Here is a 9548-nt window from a genome sequence, read left to right as displayed (position 1 = left end):
ATCAGGGGATGAATATGAGATTTCAAAGTTTAAATTGAACTTCGAAATTTGATATGAAGTGCTAAACCGGATTTGAAATTGAATCCTAGAAATGAAAATGAATTGAATTTTCGAGGTTGAATTGAACTTTGAAATTGGATTTGAATTTAATTTTGAATATAATAAATGAATTTGTAATTTCAAAGTCAAATTGGACTTTGAATTTGGAATTTGAACTTTTAAAATGAGATAGAATTTTGAGAATAGAAAGAAGAATTTGAATTTATAAGAATTGAAGATTGATTTGAGAAGTGAAGATAGTTGAAGAATCATCTCAAAATCACTTGGATTTTGAAATAAAAAGAATTTTTGAAAATATGATGTAATTCTATCTTTAAATGATGAAATGAGTTGAAAAATTTTGAAATTGAATTTGAAAAGCATATTTCATTCTTTAAATGAATTTAAAATAAGATTGAAGATATAATACATCTTTGACTATGGTCATGAGATGTATTATATAATAATCGTATTTAAATTCGAGTGAAGAATAAAACACATTTTTGGTGCCTTTATAGAGTTTAAAATGACATTAACCCTCAACATATCCTGACTATGGCCATTGATATATATATATATATATATATATATATATATATATATATATATATATATATATATATTTAGTTAAACTCTAGTAAAGGAAGAAAATATTTGAAAATATAATGACTTTTGAAAAAAGACCCAGTGTGGATCCAATGTTATTCCATAAAAGATGAAAATCCTAAGTTTTGTTCACATCCTAACTATGGCCATTGATGCAAATCATCAACTTAGAATTTAATCACCTTTTACAAAATGGTGCATGTGCCATTCGTGTTCCCATTTGTGAAATTTTAGAATAAAAGAGAATAATGAAACAGAGGGTATTTACATGCTCATTCATTCTATCTAAGACTGGAAATGTAGAGTTTTCATTAATATCTAGCTTATTACAACACTGGAATTGAAAATATCGAAAACTTCTGATTCAGCTTTTCACATATTCCTGCAAAATGGAGTTAGCACAATGTAAAATGCCATATATAGAAGAGGATGCATATGACTATACCTATACAAATTTATATTCCTATGCCAAACTAGAAATATATATGGGGTGTCTGAATGCAGTGCATAAACTAATGGAAAATGCATTTATAACACCTAAATACAATATGTGATTTAATAGGAAAATGCACAGGTAACACCTAAATGCCATGCATAGGCTAATGAGAAAATGAACATGTACTGCTAAAATGTTGTACATTAGCTAATAGAGGAGCTTATGTCTAATGAGGGATACATGTAATGATGATGAAGATGTGATTATTTGAAATGATATTAATGAAGCTACCACAAAAATGTAATGAGGAAATAGATGGGAATGTTATGAAATGTTATGGTAAGTGAAAGCATACTAGGTAAGTGCAAAAAGACTATATATATGCTAAAACCGATGTTAGTATGTGCTACAAAACGCTGAAACTGTTACTACATATGCTTGATAAGGACACATTAAGAAAACATAACACCCTACCTAACACACTCAACAATTGCTAATCATACCCTTATTGTTAACATGCTAACACTATATACTAATGTATTCTGACCACTAATGCATATACACTGCTTGACAAAGATTCATTAATGTTAACACATACTGACTGCCACTACACCTATTGGCTGTAAAGAGCTAACATCCTTTACACTAGCATTCAGCATCAACACAGGTTCATTCACTGCAGTGCTTCAGCCTATATGATTTATTTAACACATGATCAATCACACAGAGTTATATCAACCTTGCTTTCATACTCAAAAGGGGCTTACAAGGTATCAATTAGTAGAGACAAATCCTGTCAAAAATTGAAGCTGATCTACAGTTAAATCTGCATTCAAGCAAAGAGTCAAATCAGATTTGTAGGATTCAATGCATACAAACCTTTGCAATACTGACATTCTGATTTAAATGAGCAATGTGTATGTCAACTCACACACTAATACTACTGCACTTAATGTTAAACACTAGTATAGAAGATTACAATGAACTAATATTAATACACCTAAGTAAAATATACTAACCAATTTAAACCGACTAAATCAACCTACTTACAATTAACACTTATTAACAGCTAAGGCTAAACAGTTAGGAGTCACTATTAACAAAGACAGGGAATCATAAATTGACATAATGGAATAGGAAGAAAACAAGAATTTGAAATAAAAAAAAATCAGCAAATGAATATGCTGTTGTGATGAAACCACAGTTGGTGCTATAACTATTACTGCGAAATCAAATCATTAGGTAAACAGTGCATTTGACAGGTGACTGTGCAAATGGGCTGATAATGGTGCTTGATCTAATAATATTGTAGCCACCAACAGAAATTTTGTAAAATTCAGATATTTGACTCACTGGATGGGTAACATAATAGATGCTACCGTGAATATGCCATGTTGATGAAGCATGTTGCTGATACTAAAACTGATTCAACTCATCTAAAACTAAGGAGCCGAACATATCATGCATAGAAATAGTAAGGGGAGATGGACATATGCAGAACAATCAACATGGAAGCTGGATGATCAATGTTTTACTGCACCTCAGCTCAAGGCAAAAGGGAACAGAGTACTTGGCTCTCGTATCATTGTAATCACATTAGGGGCCTGTTTTCCCCAAGATATTACCTGCAAAAATGACTGTAGATGTGTATATAATTAGCACAAGAAAAAATCTGATATTAAGTCTTTATGTAGCTGCATAAACGACCTGTTAATCCCACTCTTTTTTTTTTTTTTGTAACAATGATCACAAGCAGAATAATACAAGAACCTACAGGAAGCTCATAACACTTGAACGCCAGCTGCTGATCTACCAATCAAAGTAGTATTTTATATCCCCGAGTTCTCAGCCTGTCTTCTGCAAAGTTCTCAGATAACACATGAGGTATTGCAGGATCAGGGGAGGAAATCACACGAAACCCAAATCAGAGGCCAACAGGGTGCTTGAGTTGAGACCTCCAAATGAACTGGACGCATGGCAATCCTTGGATGACAAATTGTAAGCCATCGCACAATATGGTAGCAACATGAATATTCAGAGTTTTGCTAAAACCAAATCGGGCTTAACTCCTCAGAAGCGAGACCTGATGTGAATCCCATTCCAATCGAGCATGACAAAGTATAATACTGCAGATATGAAACTTTGCAAGAGATGGTGTAACATGAAACAAAGGCATAAGGATTTTTTTTTGAGGTGCGAAATATAGTAGATATTGGGCACCAAAACTAGGTGAAGGTAACACACCTACAACAGGTAAATGAATGGGGATTTTAGGTTGACACAGAGGGATATATGACGATTTAGTCACAATGGGAGTAGGCTGTAGAAGAATATAAACAATCTTCTGATGCCTTCAGATGACCCGATCAACAACCTTCAATCCAAAAAAAAAAAAGGGAAGGGACAAAAGCTTTGGCTGCTGTGGGGTTGGCCTTTTGCAGCAGACCTGTAAACACCCCAAATTTTCACTCGCCTTCCTGATATCTCCCTCAATCATCACATTTCAGTTCTTCGGAATCAATAAAGGGCAAAATAGTCATTTTCTGAGATTGAACCTTGTAGAAAGTCCTAAATTTCATTCTTGAGTCTCAAAATTTCTCTATTTAGACTCAAAAATATCTTCAAACTGCACACTTTCAAGATTCTACTGTTGACAAAAAGCTAGAATTTTTCATTTCTGATTCAGAGTAGTATTTCTTGAAACATGTCTTTGCATAGCATTGCATGAGCATTTCATATCATTTCATTGCACATCATATCATTTTGAGATCCAGAACTCCTGATTTTCAAAATTGTCAATCCATATTTGAGTTTTTTTTACTTTTCAAAATTGATTTCAAAACCCTGGGTCTTCAAAATTGCCAATTTTTCCCATTTTACCCCCAGGACTCTGAATTACAAAAGTTTTTCTCAGAAAAATAATCTAGATATTTTGATATTGATTTTAAAATTTTGGGGCATGATTTTAAATTTAGAAGATGTTATCCCAAAACTTTTTGCAAAAAGACTTTAAATCTCTTTATAAACTTTTTTGCATTTTCTTTATACATATTTTTGCCCTGAAAAACCATTTTTCTTCCAAATTCTTGAAAACAAACCAAGTTTTACTTCGTATTATAAAAAAAATTCCAAAAAGAGGTTATTTCTTTTGCTTTTTATTTTTTTAATAAATGGTGTGGGACCCGCCTTGAACTAGCATCACACTCAGACTCTCAGGTAAGTTTCTTATTTTCAAGCGGGACCCACCCAGAGATGGCACCAATTTTGCAAAATCCTATTTGTATTTTTTTTTATATGACAGTTATCTTATAAAACAGTTAGTGGGCCCACACACAGGTGGCACCCCACTGGAGCTCCCTGCAGGAAAATTCAGGAAAATTTGCCAATCAAAAATGAAACTTATGTCAAAAAGATTTTAAAACCGATTGTGGTAGCATTACCTTAAAAAAAACTCTCATTTATCTTATTTTTATAACAACAGCCTTAGATGGCGCTGTAGCCAAAATTTCCTAAAAAAAACATTTTACCTAAACCTTAGGTAAATGAACCCAATTTTTTTTAAAAACCTAAGATTTCGTCCCCCTCCAAAACGGCGGATTTTCAAAATTTCAGTTTCAAAAGTTTCAAAAACTATAACGGAACTCCTAAAGGAAAATGCGATTTTTTAGAAAGAGGTTCAAAAATCTTTAAAAAGGGGGGGGGGATTGGTTTTCTTTCAGCCGATCGCACAAAACTTTTTTTTTCTGCCGTTTTTTTTTTGGTTTTTCCTTCCCATCCCTTCTCTCCTCTTCCATCCAGATTGCACGGATCCACATTCTTCTCCTTTGGGCTGGCCGTGTGACAGAGAACTTCTTACGGTTTCCTTCAGCCAAGCAGAAAAGAATCGACCCCTTTATTGCTGATTTAGCAGAGCTTTCAAGGCACAACCAAGGAGTGTGTGGTCCTCCTTTCCACTTTTGTGGCCTGACCCACCATCGAAGGAAACACCCTTGTCAACCTCTGTTGGGCCAAGGTTAGTTTCAGATGAAATCGCCATATCCTGTGTTGCATCGTCATCTTTTGTGGTCTGGCAATTTGAATCCATTTAAGAGAGCACAATTTATCCTTTTCTTTTCTTTGATTTCCCTACACTCACTTTTAGTTCATCTCTGCATCCTTCTTTCCCTTTCAGATCAGCATCCCTTACATACCATTGAGTTAGTCTTTGTCTGCATTGTTCTGAATTATGAATTATCAAACTTATGTCATTTCTATATATAGTATACTTCCTGAATTTCATTTCATCGTGGACATCCTATTTTTTTTTCTTAAGTGACTATCAGTCATGTATAGTTTCTGTATCATAACTGTGCCATTATGATCCTGGCATCCAGGAAATAAAATGAATATATCTCTTGTTGTTAGGTGCTTGATGCACCTGATAAGGGTATTACTAAGCAGACATTCACTGTTGTTGCTGTTTGTAAAAAAAAAAATCAGGTATGATGGTGATGGATTCTATCTCCCAAAATATTTCAATTTTCCATTTCCTGTAACATTTAACTTGATTCACATGGGACTCTCTGGTGCTGTTGCGTTTATTCTCGTTCATACTCTCAATGGTTGGTGAGTCTGTTAATGTGATATCTGAAATGTGTACAATTTGTATGATTCCTCTTTGCGTCTCCTCTGCCTCAAGTCTGTGGTTTGGTGGTACTACTCATCGGTATATTTCAGTGGCCTCCATGCCAATGCTTAAAGCCCTTATGCCATTATCATTCACTCCACCATTCATCTGTAGTGACACAGTCTTTCACAGCCGGAATGGCCACCTTCTTGGAGCATCTAGTGTTGGGCTTGCTCATGGGGATTCCCATGCTGGGGTCATCATGGATTGGTGGTGCATCTGTCACCATGTTCTATGGTTATGTGCTGATATTTGACTTCCTAAGGTGCATGGGACACTGCAATGTTGAAGTAATGCCAGTGTCTCTATTTGAGCACATGCCAGTCCTTAGATACCTCATTTACACTCCAAGCTACCATAGTCTTCATCATACATATATGAACTCAAATTTCTGCCTGTTTATGCCAATATATGATGTCTTTGGGAATACTCTTAACAAAAAATCCTGGGAGCTCCATAGGAGCATCAGATCAGGCAAAGATGTGAGGGTTCCAGACATTGTTTTCCTTGCACATGCACTTGATGTGTATTCCTCTACGCATGTGCCTTTTATGGTTAGATCTTTTAGCTAACATGCATGTACAACCAATCTTCTAATGCTGCTCGTGTGGCCAATTGCCTTCATAACAATGCTCGTAGCATGGCCGTGGGGAAAGACATTCATAAATTCATTCTACTTGCTGAGGAACCAACTGCTGCAAACTTGGCTTATCCCAAGGTTTGGATTTCAGTATTTCTTACCATATGCTAGGGATGGGATCAACAGACACATTGAAGAAGCAATTTTGAGCGCAGATAAGCTTGGTGTCAAAGTCATCAGTCTTGCAGCTTTAAACAAGAATGAAGCTCTCAATGAAGGAGGCACACTGTTTGTCCAAAAACACCCAGATTTAAGAGTAAGAGTTGTTCATGGGAACACATTAAATGCGGCATATTTCCTGCACATTTTGTATATTATGCATTTACCCATTCTCTTTTCTGCAGGTGTACAGTCTTGATAATGAGCCATATTCGTGTATGGATATGTCAATATCCATTCATGATTTCTGGATCATCTTTGGCATGCTCTTTTATTGATATATAGGGAGTCTTCATACCAAGTTTTACTAAGAAATGTTTTATAATTTAGGAATTATGGCTTTGCGAAATCATGTGCAGAAACTGTGTATACCTTGTATTTTCTGATCACTTACCCATTACCTATGAAAATTCAATCATTATATATATTTTCCCATCATATATATATATATATATATATATATATATATATGTGTGTGTGTGTGTGTGTGTGTGTGTGTGTGCGGATCTCTTCATGAACACTTGCTTTCATATATGAGCATTCATGTAGATATTTTTTTTTTGTGAATACATCTCCATTACAACATTTCATTTAGCATAAAGCATTTAGAGATATATGTATATATTTTTCATTTAAGTTTAAAGCATGGTACGTAGATATTATCATAGGCATTTAAATCATGTTTTAGCCATTGTATTGTATATTCCAGTGTAATCCAAGTGTAATTATGTAGGCATTGTTATTAATGTAAAATTTTCAAAAATCTCTTTTATGCTGTATTTCTTGTACTAATTCTCATTTTGCTGGAAAATCTGGAAGATGGTTTCTTTTGAAGCTATCAAATATGTAGTTATATATATATATATATATATATATATATATTGTCAACAATGTAACAATCAAATGTAAATTTTGGAATAATAGTTATTTTTCTGCTTAGATTAAGATGCATCTCATATAGTTTGAGTTTTTGCAATATCCTAATTATTTCAAAATCACTGTGGATGAACATGAATGGCACGTGCACCAACTTTTAGAGAGTTGATGAACTCGGTGGAGTACATATTTACGACCTTAGTCGGAATATGGACGAGACCCAGATTCAACATCTTTCTACTAGTCACACAGAGCCTACACTCTTAGGCTATCTTCAAAATTGCACATCATATTTCCAATTTTTCAAAATATTGTGAATTAAATCAATTAAACTCTAAACATATTCATGGCCATAGTCAGAATATGTAAAGATTTTACTTTGGCTTAATACACATTTTTCCAACAAATTTCTCAGAAAATCTTTTCGGATATCTTTTCCAAAGTACATTCATACATTCAAATCATCTGCGTCATGGCATCATTTGCTTTTCTCATGATTTTCTCAAGAAAATTTCACTCCATGGAAATCGATTCCTCAAGAAACTCTAAAAAAATTCGAAGTTGGATTTCCCAAATCAAGTTTTCCCGTGATTTTCCCTGAAAATGTTATTTTCTTAAGACTCATTTTCAAAAGGAATTTCTCATCTTTCTCAGGAATCAAAATCGATTTTCAGATATTTCAAGGACAATATTCTCAGGATTTCAATTTCCTAAGTTTTGATTTTCCTTCTCCAAAGAGTTTTCCAATGAATTTCAATCGTTTTCCAAAGAAAATTTTCAAAGTCAGAGTTTTCCTGACAAATATTTTCCTTTTCAAATGTTCCTCTTTTCTCGAGAATTCTCTCCATTTCCTCAGGATTTTCTCACATCCTCATAAACTTTCTGGTGATTTCCAAATCCTTTCATCTGAGTTTTCTGAGAGGTTGATTTCCATCTTTTTCCTGAGAAATGCTTTTCAACTCCAAATATTTTCTAAGCATACTTCATATTTTTCCAACTTACATTTTACAAAATCTCATAGCACATGCCTGAATTCTCTGTGCATTTAGGATAGAACACAATTTCGATGATTTAACTAAGTCAAACACATTTTTGGTCCTTGGTTCGATTACCCCTGTTAAAGGCGGCAGGAACGGTCGAACCTCGTACCAACAGGTCGAGCCCCATCCCATGGATTTTCCCGCTATTTCAAAAACGGAGGCGAGTATTTCAAAACAAATTCCAAAATCCGGTCAAGTTTGACTCGCGAAAGCATTTTCCTCTCTATCCCGCAAGGGAAGGGAAGAGGGAAAATTTTGCGACGATAACAGGTTTGGCGACCGTGATGGGACCTGTCCTTGTCTGACCAAAATTGTGCTTGACTTAGTTCAATTACCGAAACTGTGTTCACAAAATGTCATCTCTTTTACTTTTGATATCATGCGAACCTAGGAGCCTAGATTCTGACCTAGCTGACATTGATTGCATATAGACTAGGCATGGTTTGGTAGGACCAGATTGAGGAGATATTTTCATGCTCACATAGACTTAGGTCTAAATACAACTCTCCTCAATTTAGGATCTGAATGCAAACAATGTATGCTTCTTCAAAAATTTTCAAAATCTATCTCTCTAGGATTAAGAGCCCTCTATTTCTTGCATGTGATCAGTTTTTCAAACCTCCCTTACCTAATTTTACTTGGTCTTCACATTGCTGGGCTCTCTTCCAGAACCCTAGTTCGGGACAGAGCCTCACAACTGGGCCACGTGTTTGGGTTAACACCCCCCTACCACGTACCGCGGGCCACAGTCTAAAGTATATCGGTTGGCGCTTAAGGATGTTGAAAAACCTTACCTTAGAACCGGAGTTGAAATTATATGCCACGTACTTCGGGTCTCAGCTCGAGTATATCGGCATAACTAGATTGGACAAAGATGATCTGAACTTAGAGTTAGGATTAGGGTCCTACAACTATTTTCAAAATGATGCATCTAGAGTCAACCTTTTAGGGAGTGATGTATGTGCATAAATGTTTGTGCAGGATGTGATTGTATGTATCTTATTTCCTCAGTTCTTCATATTTCTTAATTTTTTTCCAACTTATTAGGCCTTTTTCAAAATATCCTTATTTTCCACAAGATATTTT

General features: G+C 34.8%; 1 pseudogene; it reads left to right on the top strand.

The window, feature by feature from the left end:
* Nucleotides 1–5884: 5884 nt before the first annotated feature.
* LOC149849112 (very-long-chain aldehyde decarbonylase CER3 pseudogene) lies at nt 5885–6745 on the top strand (annotated as a pseudogene).
* Nucleotides 6746–9548: the final 2803 nt, after the last annotated feature.

Source organism: Nuphar pumila, chromosome 1, assembly GCF_984573655.1.
Source record: "Nuphar pumila chromosome 1, dmNupPumi1.hap1.1, whole genome shotgun sequence".
NCBI classification, from domain to species: Eukaryota; Viridiplantae; Streptophyta; class Magnoliopsida; order Nymphaeales; family Nymphaeaceae; genus Nuphar; species Nuphar pumila.
This window is presented reverse-complemented; position numbering and strand designations above follow the sequence as displayed.